Source organism: Cherax quadricarinatus, chromosome 42 (genome assembly GCF_038502225.1).
Source record: "Cherax quadricarinatus isolate ZL_2023a chromosome 42, ASM3850222v1, whole genome shotgun sequence".
In the NCBI taxonomy this organism is placed as follows: Eukaryota; Metazoa; Arthropoda; class Malacostraca; order Decapoda; family Parastacidae; genus Cherax; species Cherax quadricarinatus.
The window spans coordinates 16,251,577-16,268,166 of NC_091333.1; the positions used below are offsets into that span (position 1 = coordinate 16,251,577).

Genomic DNA, 16,590 nt, shown 5'->3' on the forward strand with positions numbered 1-16,590 from the left:
TGCCACTTAGTGGAGAGGTTTAACAACAGATCAGCAGCAGAGTAACCTTTCCTGAAGCCATATTGACGATCACAAAGTAGAGAGTGGTAGTCAAAAAAATCTGTCATTTGTCTTGAGATTATTGTCTCAAGGATCTTACCAGTGATTGACAGGAGTGACACTGGTCTGTAGTTGCTGATTTCTGCTCTGCTCTTCTTGTGAACAGGGACTACATTTGCCTCTTTCCATGGAGAGGGCCATTTACACTGTACTAGGCAGTGCTGAAAGATGCGAGTTGGAGGTGCTGCTAGCTGGTCTGCACATCTTCTCAACAATCTTGGGCTCAACTTGTCTGGGCCCACAGCCTTTTCTTGGTCAAGTGATTTAAGAAGGAAATGCACCTCCTCCTGCCTTATTGTCACCACTGACAGTTTTGACACAGTTCTTGCAGCTAGCCAAGGAGGGTCCCTTGCTGGATCAGGAACTTGCATTTTGGTAGCTAAGTGTTCAGCAAAGAGGTCTGCCTTCTCTTGACTACTAGTAGAGGTGGTCCCATCCTATCGATTTAGAGGTGGAATAAGTTCATCAGGCAGATAACCTTGTCTGTCCTTGACCAGGGACCACCAGGTTTTGGAGCCTACCCTACCTGATGCTAACTTTCTTTTACTGTCCACCTCCCATTTAGCAATGGCCCACTTTTGAACATCACCCACATGCCTACAGGCTTGCATGTGCAAGTTCCTGTTATAGGTGGTAGGATGTCTCTTATACCTTCGCCATGCTTTGTACTTAGCAGTAGCAGCCTCTCTACAACGAAAGCCAAACCAAGGCTGATCTGTAGGCTTTGTAGGCTCTATCTTCCTCCCTCTCTTCCTCCCTCCCCCTCTTACTCCCCCTCTCTTCCTCCCTCCCTCTCTTCCTTCCTCCCTCTCTTCCTTCCTCCCACGCTTCCTCCTTCCCACTCTTCCTCCCTCTCTTCCTCCCTCCCTCTCTTCCTTCCTCCCTCTCTTCCTTCCTCCCTCTCTTCCTCCCTCCCTCTCTTCCTCCCTCCCTCTCTTCCTCCCTCCCTCTCTTCCTCCCTCCCTCTCTTCCTCCCTCCCTCCCTCCCTCTCTCTCTCCCTCTCTCTCTCCCTCTCTACCTCCCTCTCTCTCTCCATGTCTTAAACACCAGTACCCCTACATATTTAGATCCCCACACTCCTCTCCTATACAGATCTTTCTATATGCTCTTCTAGAGTGCTGGCATTTGAATAGACAAAAGTATATATGACAGCTATCTTATCCTTCTCACTAATTCTTATTCTTACACCTGATCACATTACTTCCAGTGACAATCTTGAGTGAGCAGACTGGGTACTTTATACATGCCATCTCTCTTTCCTGGTGTTCCTCCCACTTCCTCCTACAGATAAGTTGTCACTTTCATTCTCTCTGTAGCCATGGTTAAATTCCCCAAGCCTCATGGTAAACAAACGTGTCCCTGGTGGTTTGTTTTGCATTTGAGGGAGCTACTGCTACAGAACAATTATGGATATATGATTAACTGCTGCCCCCACTGATTGTACCCCTTTCCTCTAAGTATTCATGCTTAGTCTAATGACATCCCTTAACTTCACCTTTACTTTCACCCTGCAACTTTCTCGTGCCTCCTTGGAAAGTTCCAATAATTCAAGTTTACTCCTTCCTGCTTCCATGCCCAAAAGCTCACTTTCCTATGACAACCTTATGTTCACTCTTCACGACCTGACCCAACAGCTGTCACGTGCACTGTCAAGTCATCCACCTCTCTCCAGCAGTCTTCTCCCCACCAATATACTCTTACTTTCCCTATGCTCTAACATCTTAAAGCTTGTTTTCCACACCTTACTGTTATTGCCCTGTTAATCTCAAGTTAGTCTTAAGTTTCCCCGAAATGCTCTGCATATATAGGGGCTTTCGGCACGTACACTTAATGTCATTCATTCTATTTGATACAACCACTATCATGCTGAAATGAAATATATTTTTTATTATATTAAGAAGGAAACTGTCTATTGTCCAAACTGCCTATGCATCTACTTAACAAGTTACTCAAGCTTTGGTGTTATGCCTCAAGAAAGCCTTGAAAATCTATTTACCAGTTTTGCAATTCAAATATTTCCTTCATTAATCCTTTCAGGGTCCGTCCCGTAGATCTACGGCTTTACGTTCAGGGTCCAAACCGTAGATCTATGCCATGAGCTCAGCTCACTCTGATAAACTGTGAGTGGTACATTTGGGCCTAGATATGAGAGAATACATCTATGTGGTATGTGTGCACCACATAAAACAGATCCTGCAGCACACTGTGTATAATGAGAGAAAAAAAATGAAATCATGATTTTTCGATTAAAACAGCAACTTTGCAGTGTTTTTTCGTATGTTTTTTATAGTTGTATTTGCGATTTCTTGGTCTCATTTGATAGAATGGAAGACATATTACAGAAATAGAGACGATTTTGATTGGTTTTAGCATTGGAAATGGCTTGAAACTGAGCTCAAAGTAGCGGAAATGTTAAATTTTTGCCGATATTCAAGAGTAAACAAACGACCTCACACGTTTAATACACGTCAGCTGGTGGGTCTAATATACATTCACGAATATGGTGATGATATTTATACAATTATTACAGTATTGCATAACAGTAAATCTTCTATTTTTTGGTGTGAATAAAAATTCATTATGTGAATAAAAAATCAAAATGGAATTTATTTGTAAAGCCTCAAAACATAACTAATGAACAGAGGAAATGTTAGTTTAGTGCCAGGAATACCTACATTGTTCATTCTGGACCCTATTTTGAAATTGGAATATTTTGAACTTTGTGTTAAATTGGCCAAATTAACAATTTCCGATCACTATTTTGTAGTTGAAACAGTTGACTTGGCGATTTCTTGTGCTCAATCGATAGAATAGAAGTAATACTAGTGAAATAGCTAAGAATTTGGTTGATTGGAATAATGTAATTGGCCTAAAATGGGAGTCAAAGTCGGCAAAATCGCCAATTCGTAAACATCGCTGACGCATCAAAATTCGCGAGAGCATAATTTCGTCAATTTTCCACCAAATTTCGTACTTTTTGTTTTATTACCTTCCTGGAGAGTTTCGGGGGTCAACGCCCCCGCGGCCCGGTCTGTGACCAGGCCTCCTGGTGGATCAGCGCCTGATCAACCAGGCTGTTGCTGCTGGCTGCATGCAAACCAACGTACGAGCCGCAGCCCGGCTGATCAGGAACTGACTTTAGGTGCTTGTCCAGTGCCAGCTTGAAGACTGCCAGGGGTCTGTTGGTAATCCCCCTTATGTGTGCTGGGAGGCAGTTGAACAGTCTCGGGCCCCTGACACTTATTGTATGGTCTCTTAACGTGCTAGTGACACCCCTGCTTTTCATTGGGGGGATGTTGCATCGTCTGCCAAGTCTTTTGCTTTCGTAGTGAGTGATTTTCGTGTGCAAGTTCGGTACTAGTCCCTCTAGGATTTTCCAGGTGTATATAATCATGTATCTCTCCCTCCTGCGTTCCAGGGAATACAGGTTTAGAAACCTCAAGCGCTCCCAGTAATTGAGGTGTTTTATCTCCGTTATGCGCGCCGTGAAAGTTCTTCACAAAAAGATTCTCTACGATTTCATAAGAAAAAATAACTTTTTTTTTTTAAATTCTTGGACACTGGTGCGTGACTCCAGATTTGGGCCTTGGACCCTGAAAGGGTTAAAACAGGAAAAATCACACAGCAGAAAACTGAAACAGGCAAAAGATCTGTATATTTCAGCCTCAGACTATATTCAGCACCTGAAGTTGAAATATACACATCCCTGTCATGCACACTCCAATTTTATGTCCAACTGGTTATCAGTATATGACAATAAAAGCATATCCTTTAATTCATAAAAAGAGGCATACTTCTTATAATAAATATATTCACCACTCACTATAAGTTAGGATGAAAATATTTTAAGGTATATAATGAGTGTACTGTATACAGTGGAACCTCAGGTTTCATGCTTAATTCATTCCAAAAAGTCTGATGAAAACTGATTCATATGAAAACTGAAGCACTCTTTCCCATAAGAAATAATGTAAATCCAATTAATCCATTCCAAACACCCAAAAACATTAACAAAAAATACATTTTATAGAGAATAACTATAATTTTACATACAGAAAACAATGAGAAATAAATATAAATGAATAATGAAATGGATAAATAGACATTTAACATCACTTTTATCTTTATTGAAGACACTTGTTGGAGTATGGAAAATGGTGAGGAGAGGGAGAGGAGGTTATTGTTTGGAAGGGAAATCCCCCTCCATAAGACCTTCAAGTATCAAAGCCCTATCCTGGGTTACTTCCCTTCTTTGTCTTTTACTGGCACTAGGACCAGCTTGAGTCACTGTACCCCTGTCACACAAAAAATCTGTCCAGAGAGGTCTATTTTGGCATCTCTAAGATTTGCCTAAAATGGGACAAGGCATTGTCATTGAACATGTTGCAGACATGACTTGCAACAGCTTTGTTAGGGTGATATTTTTCCACAAAACTTTGCAACTTATTCCACTTTCGTACTTTGCTAGGAGTTCTTTCTTGAATTCCATCATGTTTCTCACCTTCTTTATCAAAGGGCTGGCACTCGGAACTTTCTTTGGCCCCATGGTGGCTTATTTAGCAGTCGCACTCAAACAAGCGCAAAAAATAATGGATTACAGTGGACCCCCGCATAGCGACCTTAATCCGTGCAAGAGGGCTGGCTGTTATGCGAAATGTTCGGTATGCGAATGAATTTTCCCCATAAGAAATAATGGAAATCAAATTAATCCGTGCAAGACACCCAAAAGTATGAAAAAAAAAATTTTACCACATGAAATATACATTTTCCTACACACAAAGAGAAGGATACATGAACAATAGTAGAGTAGTACATGCACAATATATATTGTGCATGTACTACTCTACTAAATGAAGAATAAATGACACTTACCTTTATTGAAGATGCAGCAATGACTGATGAGACAGTGTGTCCTGGGAGTGCCTTTTCCTCCTGAGTACTGTAGGTCCTGTTTGGTATTTTCTTCCAGAACATGCCTTATCACACTGTGTATGTCACTACGATTCTTAAATCTCTCAAACCAACCTTTGCTGGCTCTAAATTCACCAATATGAGCACTAGTTCCAGGCATTTTCCCTGTTCACCTGGGTGTTAGTCGACTGGTGTGGGTTGCATCCTGGGAGACAAGATTAAGGACCCCAATGGAAATAAGTTAGACAGTCTTCGATGACACTGACTTTTTTGGGTTATCCTGGGTGGCAAATCCTCTGGGGTTAATTGTTTCTTGGTATTCTCAATAAGCCACACCAACAACGGTGCTACAGCAGCAGCAGCAGCTGACGGTGGTACAGCAGCAACAGACGATGCTACAGCAGCAGCAGACGATGCTACAGCAGCAGCAGACGATGCTACAGCAGCAACTGACGATGTTACAGCAGCAGCAGACGATGCTACAGCAGCAGCAGCAGCAGCAGCAGACGATGCTACAGCAGCAGCAGCAGCTGACGGTGGTACAGCGGCAACAGACGATGCTACAGCAGCAACAGACGATGCTACAGCAGCAGCAGACGATGCTACAGCAGCAACTGACGATGTTACAGCAGCAGCAGACGATGCTACAGCAGCAGCAGACGATGCTACAGCAGCAGCAGCAGCTGACGGTGGTACAGCAGCAACAGACGATGCTACAGCAGCAACAGACGATGCTACAGCAGCAGCAGACGATGCTACAGCAGCAACTGACGATGTTACAGCAGCAGCAGACGATGCTACAGCAGCAGCAGCAGACGATGCTACAGCAGCAGCAGCAGCTGACGGTGGTACAGCAGCAGCAGCAGCTGACGGTGGTACAGCAGCAGCAGACGATGCTACAGCAGCAGCAGACGATGCTACAGCAGCAGCAGACGATGCTACAGCAGCAGCAGACGATGCTACAGCAGCAGCAGATGATGCTACAGCAGCAGCAGACGATGCTACAGCAGCAGCAGACGGTACTACAGCAGCAGCAGCAGCTGACGGTGGTACAGCAGCAGCAGCTGACAGTGCAGCAGCAGCTGTACCACCAATAGTAGCGATGGTTGATTGGGGTTTATTATACAACCTGGCCAGCTCGGAGACACGCACTCCACTTTCATACTTATCAATGATCTTTTTCTTCATCTCCATAGTAATTCTCACCCTTATTGCTGTAGGGTTGGCACTAGAAGCTTTCTTGGGGCCCATGGTCACTTATTTTCCAGAAAAAATCACCAAAAACACTGTAATAATACGAAATGTTCCGATTGTATGCTTGGATGTTACCGCGGAGGCTGGCTGGTAAACAATGCCACCGGCGGAACATGTGAGCGTGGCTCAGGCCGCACATTGGACGCGTCTCGGACGAAGGGCGGTGAGCGGGTTTTTGGGCGGTATGCGAGGCAAAATTTTTGCGATCAAAGCGTCCGGTATGCGGATTGTACGGTATGCTATGCGTCCGGTATGCGGGGGTCCACTGTATTATGAAATGTTTCAGAAGAACACGCAGGGTGATGCTCACTCAACAAGAAACAAAGGCAGACTGAGTCACAATGCACAGGATGCTGTGTGCAGGCATGAGAAGGTGGACGCATTTCGTATGGCAGCTCTACAAAAATCGAGCGAATGTACGAAAACTGGGACAAAATTCTGACGAAGAGCCTTCAGAAACTGAATCCTATGAAAACCGAGGTTCCACTGTATGCCTTTTTCTGGCCTAGCTTTATTGTTCACTTAATATATGATAGTGAAAACATGCTATTAGGCTTTTAACACTTCAAAATTTAAATACCGGAAGTTCATATATAACTTGATACTACCTGCACAAAACTGTACTGCCTTACACCATATTGTAGCATTCTCATACTGTAAACTTTCACCAACGCTCAACATTATATTTCAATAACTTAAATATTTACTACAGTGGAACCTCAAAATTTGAACGTATCGCTTGTCGAACTCTTCGAAAACAGAACCTTTTTTCGAACCAACTTTGTCCCTATTATTGAACTCGCCCCTATTTTCGAACCACCGGATACCGGCCCTGTCCGGCAGCCCGCTCTGTCCGCATCCCCATGCAGGCACCATGAGCCAGTCTGGTTTTATTGATGCTTGAGTGAACACTAACTTGCACTCTAATTCAAACATTTTACGATTATTTCATTGTGTTTAGTGCTTGTGGGACTGTGCAATAAGCTACAATGGGCCCAAAGAAACTTGCTAGTGGTACCCCTGTGGTAAAGAAAGTGAGAAACACCATAGATGTGAAGAAGGAAATAATACAGAAATGGAATGATGTCCAAATGTTTGTGGAGAAGTACCACCCTGAGCAAGCTGAAACAAGCCATCTTTGCAACAAGTTCATTGACAGAACCATGTCCCATTTTAGGTAAATCTTAAAGAGGCACCAGAAACAGAGGATGGTGGACAGTTATTTTGTGAGACAGGGGTCCAGTGACAAGCTGGTCCTAGTGGCATTAAAAGACAAAGGAAGTAACCCCAGAGAGGGCTTTGATACCTAAAGTCCTTATGGAGGGGGATTCCCCTTCCAAACACTAACCCCAACTCCCTCTCTCCTCCCTATCTTCCAGATGCCATCACCAAACTTCAATAAAGGTATGTAAAATGTTATTTTATATGTTTATTTAAATTTATTAATACATAATTGAACACTATTTGTTGTGTGTATGTAAAACTATAATTAATCTCTAATTTTTTTTTTCTTTTTTATGTATTTTTGGGTTTCTGGAACGGACTAATTGTATTTCCATTATTTCTTATGGGAAATATTGCTTCACTTTTCAGATTTTTCGAATTTAGAACTAACTCCTGGAATGGATTAAGTTCGATATTTGAGGTTCCACTGTATTGATATACAGTATGGCCCCACTTTATGGTGTTCCGCTAATACGGCGATTTCAAATTATGACCAAAATTTGCTATGCAGCAAGCGGTCTTTCAAATACGGCATGCCCCACCTGGTTTGTTTACATTCTCAGTGACCACATCTATTATGTCAGGAAAATTTCCAAAATTTCAAGTGTTTTAAAGTTACTGCGTATTTTATATGTACTCTGATAATTATACTTATGTGTACACCTGTACCTAAATATACTTACTGTGCTGGTGTGCAGGTACACATTAAAATCGCCACTTGTGTCTACTCATGACGCCAATACTGCGTAATAATAATCACTCTTGGGCACATTAAATGTCTTATTTTACATTAAAATAATCATTCATTAATCATTGTAAGAGAAGTAAATGCGAGGGTCTTGGCAAGTGGTGTGGAGTTAAAAGATAAAGAATCACACACAAAGTGGGAGTTGTCACAGCTGCTCTTTGCTGATGACACTGTGCTCTTGGGAGATTCTGAAGAGAAGTTGCAGAGATTGGTGGATGAATTTGGTAGGGTGTGCAAAAGAAGAAAATTAAAGGTGAATACAGGAAAGAGTAAGGTTATGAGGATAACAAAAAGATTAGGTGATGAAAGATTGAATATCAGATTGGAGGGAGAGAGTATGGAGGAGGTGAATGTATTCAGATATTTGGGAGTGGACGTGTCAGCGGATGGGTCTATGAAAGATGAGGTGAATCATAGAATTGATGAGGGGAAAAGAGTGAGTGGTGCACTTAGGAGTCTGTGGAGACAAAGAACTTTGTCCTTGGAGGCAAAGAGGGGAATGTATGAGAGTATAGTTTTACCAACGCTCTTATATGGGTGTGAAGCATGGGTGATGAATGTTGCAGCGAGGAGAAGGCTGGAGGCAGTGGAGATGTCACGACTGAGGGCAATGTGTGGTGTGAATATAATGCAGAGAATTCGTAGTTTGGAAGTTAGGAGGAGGTGCGGGATTACCAACACTGTTGTCCAGAGGGCTGAGGAAGGGTTGTTGAGGTGGTTCGGACATGTAGAGAGAATGGAGCGAAACAGAATGACTTCAAGAGTGTATCAGTCTGTAGTGGAAGGAAGGCGGGGTAGGGGTCGGCCTAGGAAAGGTTGGAGAGAGGGGGTAAAGGAGGTTTTGTGTGCAAGGGGCTTGGACTTCCAGCAGGCATGCGTGAGCGTGTTTGATAGGAGTGAATGGAGACAAATGGTTTTTAATACTTGACGTGCTGTTGGAGTGTGAGCAAAGTAACATTTATGAAGGGGTTCAGGGAAACCGGCAGGCCGGACTTGAGTCCTGGAGATGGGAAGTACAGTGCCTGCACTCTGAAGGAGGGGTGTTAATGTTGCAGTTTAAAAACTGTAGTGTAAAGCACCCTTCTGGCAAGACATTGATGGAGTGAATGATAGTGAAAGTTTTTCTTTTTCGGGCCACCCTGCCTTGGTGGGAATCGGCCAGTGTGATAATAAAAAAATAAAATAAAATTAATCCATCTATTATATTTTCCTCAAGATTATATATGAAACCGGTTACATAGCATATAAACATGATACACACACTCGCAAAATAAAAATTTATGTAAATACGAGATTTGTTTACAAAGCGGCTGTGTAGGTAGTGTCGAAGAATTACGTTTTCTCTAGTCAAACTGGGGATAACTGTGGAAAAATATTCTTTTCGTATGCCTTTACTCTATATATAGCAATTCACGACCCTTGTGGGTTTAGTGCTTTTATGATGATAATAATAATAATAATAATAATAATAATATCATTCACTCTAAAAATGGTGTGTTGCTGTTTGTTTATTCTGTACTAACTTGTACAACTTGTACACAATGTAAGAGTATTTGTATTATGAGGTAATTATTATAATAAAAAAATATTGAGGTAAATGTTTTACCAACTCTTACAAACGTACGTGAATGAACCAAAAGTGCACACACATTAATACGCATTTATTTCGCCTGACCAAGTGATCGCCCACTACCTATTCAGTTTGTGTTCTTACATTGTCTGAACTCGGTATCTCGTTCTCTCTCATTTACTCTTTTGTTAACCAGTTGGCTCTCATTGACAATGACATCTAAGCTTAGCTGTGATGAAAAAAAGGAGTCGTAAGACTCCTGCTTTAAGTGCCAAGTTAGAGGATGATGGTGTGCCATTCTAATTTTATTCAATAAACACCCTGCCACTCACCTCTCGCACATTAATATCAATATTTTAAGGTAAGTAATAAGTGTACTCTGTGTGCATCTTACCTTCTATTGTGTTTTTAATGCCTATTTCTATTGCTAACTTAATACAAGTTAGTGTAAACTTGTTGTCTGGCATTTATTGCATATTTTGTATGTGCTCTGATAATATTTGTGGACCTGTGTGGTAGCCGGGCAGAGGGACATTACATTTTCTCTGCTTAGCCACCAGAGAAAACATGTATGAATCTGCATTTGGCCCAGCCACTCCCCAGTCCACTTTTGTTTACAATTTTCGGCATGAACTATTCATTACTTCTCCCTTCGTTTATGATGGCGTCTAAAGGTGGTTGTTTGAAACGATTAAATTCAGCGAACAAGGTATGTCGATGCTAATATGGCTCTGGGCCACAGTGTAGGTAGCCAGTAGGTGTAGCCCAGGCGGGCTACACCTACCGGCTATGTACACTGACTTCCTACAAATAAATACTACTCACCTCTATTCCTACATTAAGACTACACATTTTAAGGTAAATAATGAATGTACTGTGTGTGTATTTTAACTCTCTGCGCTGTTTTAAATACCGTACAGTGGAACCTCAAAAATCGAACGTATCACATATCGGACGTTTCGAAATAGGACCATTTTTTCGGACAAACTGTGTCCCTATTATCGAACGCGCCCCTATTTTCGGACCGCCGGGTACGAGACCTGTCTGCCAGCCCGCTCTGTCCGCGTCCCCGCACAGGCGCCGTGAGCAGTCTAGCTTTGTTTATGCTTGAGTGAACACTAACCTGCGCTCTCATTCATGCATTTTACGATCATTTCGTTGTGTTTAGTGCTTGTGGGACTGTGAAATAAGCTGCCATGGGATCAAAGAAACTTGCTAGTGGTACCCCTGTGGTAAAGAAAGTGAGAAACACCATAGATGTGAAGAAGGAAATAATACAGAAGTATGAGAGTGGTGTGAGATTTGTTGAGCTTGCCAGGATGTATGGGAAAAACAAGTCTACCATCGGTTTTATCCTGTCAAAGAAAGAACAAATCAAGGAAGCTGATGTTGCGAAAGGTGTTAATATAGTGAGTGGATGAGGTGCTTTCTTCAATCATTAAGGAGATTTGTGCCAAGTGGAATGATGTCCAAATGTTTGTGCAGAAGTACCACCCTGAGCAAGCTGAAACAAGCCATCTTTGCAACAAGTTCAGTGACAGAACCATGTCCCATTTTAGGGAAATTTTAGAGGTGCCAGAAACAGAGGAGTGGACAGTTATTTTGTGAGACAGAGGTCCAGTGACTCAAGCTGGTCCTAGTGGCATTAAAAGACAGAAGGGAAGTAACCCCAGAGAGGGCTTTACATGAAGTCCTCATGGAGGGGGATTCTCCTTCCAAACACTAACCCCAACTCCCTCTCTCCTCCTCCCTACCTTCCAGATGCCATCACCAATCTTCAATAAAGGTAAGTAAAAATGTTATTTTATATGTATTACTATACATAATTAAAAGCTATAGTATTTGTTGTATGTAAAACTAATTAATCTCTATAAAATGTATTTTTTGTGTGAATATTTTTGGGTTTCTGGAACAGATTAATTGTATTTCCATTATTTCTTATGGGAAATATTGCTTCGAATTTCAGACTTTTCGAATTTAGAACTAGCTCCTGGAACGGATTAAGTTCGATTTTTGAGGTTCCACAGTATATTAAGTATGAGATGGGGAGCCAGGGCTACCTACGCCTGACGTCCTACAAATAAGTACTACTCACCTCTCGCCCTACATTAAGATTACAAATACTTTAAGATAAGTAATGAGTGTACTGTGTATATATTTTACTTTTTGTGTTTTTTAATGCCTAGTTCTATTACTAACTTAATATAATTTAGTGTAAACTTGTTGTCTGGCATTTATATGCATTTATAAATGGAAAAAATGGCGTTCTGCTCTCCAGCGATGTCTGCTTTCTGGCGATAGCCTGGAACCTAACCCGCCATGTAAGCGGGGCCTTACTGTACACAACCTACAAAATACTTTCAAACTGTCCCAGTGTAATATCCCCAGAGTGCAACTTGAGTTAACTTACTGTCTGCTTTAAATAAGAACAGATGTACAACTTAACCCTTTCAGGGTTTTCGACATACCAGTACGGCTTACGCACCAGGGTTATTGACGTACTAGTACGCCTAAATTCTAGCACCTTCAAATCTAGCGAGAGAAAGCTGGTAGGCCTACATAAGAAAGAATGGGTCTATGTGGTCAGTGTGCGCAGTATAAAAAAAATTCCTGCAGCACACAGTGCGTAATGAGAAAAAAAAAACTGACTTTTTGGATTAAAACAGCGACTTTGCACTGTATTTTCGTATGGTATTTATGGTTGTATTCTAGTTTTCCTGGTCTCATTTTATAGAATGGAAGACATATTACAGAAATTGAGATGATTTTGACTGGTTTCACAATGAAAAGTACCTTGAAATTGAGCTCAAAGTAGCAGAAATGTTCGATTTTTACCAAAGTTCAAAAGTAAACAAATCATGCCAAGCGTCCAATACATGTCAACTGGTGAGTCTAATATTCTTTCACAAGTGCGCCGATATTATTTATACCATTTCTACAGTAATGCAGTAGTCTGCATAACAGTAAATCCTCTATTTTTTGTAAGAATAAAAATTCAAAGTGGAAAGCAAAAGAAATATAAGAGGGGCCTGGGGACATGACTAATGAACAGAGAACTTCTTATTTTAGTGCCAGGAATGTCTGTTTATTCTGGACCCTATTTGGAAATTGGCATCTTCTGAAATTTGTGTGAAATTGTCAAAATTACCAATTTCTAACCACTTTATTGGATAGTTGAAATTGGTAAATGGGTAGTTTCTTGTACTCATTCTATAGAAAAAGTGGAGTTCTAGCGAAATAAATGATTTTTGTCGACTAGTACACAGGAATTGACCAAAAATAGGGCTCAAAGTGGGCGGAATCTCCGATGCGTAAACATTGTTGAGACCGCTAACTTCGCGAGAGCATAATTCCGTAAGTTTTCCACCAAATTTCATACTTTTGGTGTCATTATGATTGGGAAAAGATTCTCTATCATTTCATAAGAAATTTTTTTTTCCAAAAAATTTTCAACTGAGAACAAGTTTAGGAGAGGGCCTTTTGACCCTGAAAGGGTTAAATAAACTATGATCAATTTCTCTAGTATTAAGTAATCTGTAAGCCATTAATTTAGTCTGCCGATAATGTCGTGGCATGATAGTGGCTCTCATTGTAACTACAGAATCTCAATGTAAACTTGCAAAGAAATAAAAATGGCACTGTACTGTATTTGAAAGTGAAAAAAAAAAGGGCTATGTTTCACTTTACAGTGATCTATACTTTACCACAGTAGCCCGGAAACTAACCTGCATGAAAAGGGGCTTCCTGTATTTCAAGAAGAACTAAGCTTGTGATAATTTCTAATTACCATCTACAGAATGAGTATGGATGGGGCAGGGGTAAAAAAAAAAAAAAAAAAAAAAAAAAAAAAAAAAAAAAAAAAAAAAAAAAAAAAAAAAAAAAAAAAAAAAAAAAAAAAAAAAATTGGCCAATTTCACCTTCCCCACACATACACACAAATATAGCAAAAGCAAAATCTCGGAAAAATTTTCACCAATCAATAGGAATCTCTACAAAACATTTGGCAATGGTGTTATTAGACAAGCACAACAGATGTCAAACTGTTAGCCACAATAATGGAGGTCAGAGTGATGTCCCCTTCCTGAAATTATGGCAGAAACAAATACATGTATTGTAGTGTCATTAAACCATGTTTAACATATGGTTTAGGGTCATGTCAAGAACATGACCTCACCCATGACAACAATGGTCTCTCGAGGAATTAAGACATGTGCAATGCCTGGGTTTCTTTAGTTGAAGTTTCTCCAATCAGTGGCTTTTTCAACTAATTCCAGAGATGATATATGAAGACTTGAAGAGGAAACAATCTGCTCAGCCTGGAAGCAAGTTCTGATAAATAGTTCAGAAAACCAACAAGCTGAAGAAAAGATATTCTCGCAACATTTGGGAATCTCTATTGAAGAAATGTGTCGCCAGCCCATGGCTTCTTCAGTCCAATACAAAGAACTGTGGAAGAAGAGTGAAGTTATCAGTTCCTCAGCCTGAAGTAGACTCCAGGCTGAGGGACTGATTACCTCAAACTACTGCTCTTCTTCCACCGTTCTTCTCTGTACTGAAGAAGCCATTGGTTGGCAAAACATTTCCTCAATAAACTCAATAAACACTACTTCGGTCTTTAATCTCTCTATAGTAGTCGGTATGATACTGTTATAATTACTACAAGAAAGATCGTTCAACAAAACAGTTCTGCGCAGAGTAGACAAAACTAAAAATCCTTTAATCAGTAAATTAAAAGAAAATTCGTAGGATTGTGGAGAAAAATCTCCAATTTAAAGGAAGGGGGAGGGTATCTCTCAGCCCTCTCACCAAGGGCTGGTGGACTGAGGGCTGAGATGCCCACTCTCCCTGGTGATTTTTCTCCACAAGGATTACGGCACCTGGAAAATTAATGGTAATTACTTTTGATAAAAAAAAAGTCAATCAAGCACCCTCCCCCGATGGGTTTTTTAAGTTCCTAACAAAACATGCTTTCCTCACAGCTGCCATGAGAACCACCTAGCCATGCTAGGTGTTCTAGTGGCCCCCTCTGTAATTAGTACTTTACTATATGTAAACCACACAATAACCAAAATCTGTACTCTTCATTGTAATCCTTATAGAGAATAAACTTTGATTTGACATGAGTATGTTGCATCACCATGAGCAGCCATCATCACCGGGGTGTAGGGAAGGACACCACATAGTGTAATGTAGCAGCAACAAGTACCCCTTCAACAGCAGGAGCAGGAGGAGGCTCAGCAGGAGCGTGTATAACCACACTCCACCAGTGACACAGTCAGACTGAGTGTCTGCTCACTGGTGAGTGGGTCACTCTCACTCCTCCAGGGTCAACCACACTCACACTCAATAGATGGCGCTCACTAACAACATTCTCGACATAACCATATTTTGTATTAAGGACTAAAGATTCTTTATACCAGCATGATACAATGTTTGTACAGAGATGGGTGACATTTAGGTGTGTATGTAGAAAGCCCCTTTAATATGCAGAGCATTTTTATATTACTAGACAAAACCATCAACAAAAATAATAATAATCTATATTGCTGATGTCAACTAGGTCTGTATACTCTATGCATGTGCTTGTAGAAATAAAGATTATTTTTAACTTAGACCTAGCTGACATCACTGACACACTACTATATAGAAAGCCCATTGTTATGTAGAGCATTTCGGGCAAATTATGTCAGTTTTGTCCCCAGGATGCGACCCACACCAGTCGACTAACACCCAGGCACCTATTTTACTGCTAGGTGAACAGGGACAGCAAGTGTCGGAAACACATCCTAGTGCGGCCAGACGTACCGGGGATCGAACCACGGACCTCAATGTATGAGCTGAGTGCGTTAGTGATCAAACTATGGGACACCTCAACTCAACATAACCGCATATTGTGATATTAGTATATTACTAGTCTCAGTAATAATTATTATAATAATGTGACCAACAGCTACTCTGCAGAACTTCGACTATTTATTTTAAAGTATATAAATTCAAAATTTTCATTTTGGGAGATAATGAAAATCAATTACGTTAGTTTAGACTAGATGTCATTTACTTACGGTTAGGTTTAAATTAGGGTAAGTCGGGTTTAGGTTACATTAAATTAAGCTAGGTATCGTTTAGTTTGAGTTAGGTTAGGCTAAGTTAGGTTAGGCTAGGTTAGGTTAGGTTAGGTTAGGCTAGGTTAGGTTAGGTTAGGTTAGATCAGGCTAGATTAGGCTAGGCTAAGTTAGGTTATGTCAGGTTAGGTTAGGTTAGATAACTTGATGTTAGGCTAGGTTAGGTCGGGTTAGATTAGGCTAGGCTAAGTTAGGTTATGTCAGGTTAGGTTAGATTAGATAACTTGATGTTAGGCTAGGTTAGGTCAGGTTAGATTGGGCTAGGCTAAGTTAGGTTATGTCAGGTTAGGTTAGATTAGATAACTTGATGTGAAAATATTACCTATATTTGTTTACACTGGGCCAGGGGCAAGACATGCCACAGTGTACGGCACTGTCTTATATCTACTAAAATAACAATATGCACAAGAAATGCTGACTTATTGTGTGATGTATATAGCATGTGCTGAAAAATGTAAAATAATGACCATGTTCCACTAATAATCTGGCAACTGTTACATTATATAATAATTTATTATTTATTTTATTTATTTTTATTTATTTAATGTCTTTGCAAACAGTACATTGAGATTGTGTATATACAATAGTGGGTTGTTATTAGTTTTGCTTGCACTAAATGCGTGAAAAAATAGCATTAGAACCATAAATATCCTATTTAGTC

The 16,590-nt window shown here is 40.6% G+C and overlaps 1 protein-coding gene across 10 annotated transcripts in view; it reads right to left on the reverse strand.

Moving 5' to 3' along the window:
- Positions 1-15,094, reverse strand: part of LOC128695715 (uncharacterized) — a 150,148-nt gene extending 135,054 nt beyond the window's left edge. For 7 of the 10 annotated variants that reach the window (XM_070093325.1, XM_070093324.1, XM_070093323.1 and 4 more), the window contains exon 1: positions 15,014-15,094. The gene's annotated coding sequence lies outside the window, so the exon portion shown is untranslated. Of the gene's footprint in view, positions 1-14,944 lie in introns of all 10 variants that reach the window. The other 3 variants (XM_070093320.1, XM_070093319.1, XM_070093322.1) reach the window with 3 other exon arrangements.
- Between the last annotated feature and the right edge of the window lie 1,496 nt (positions 15,095-16,590).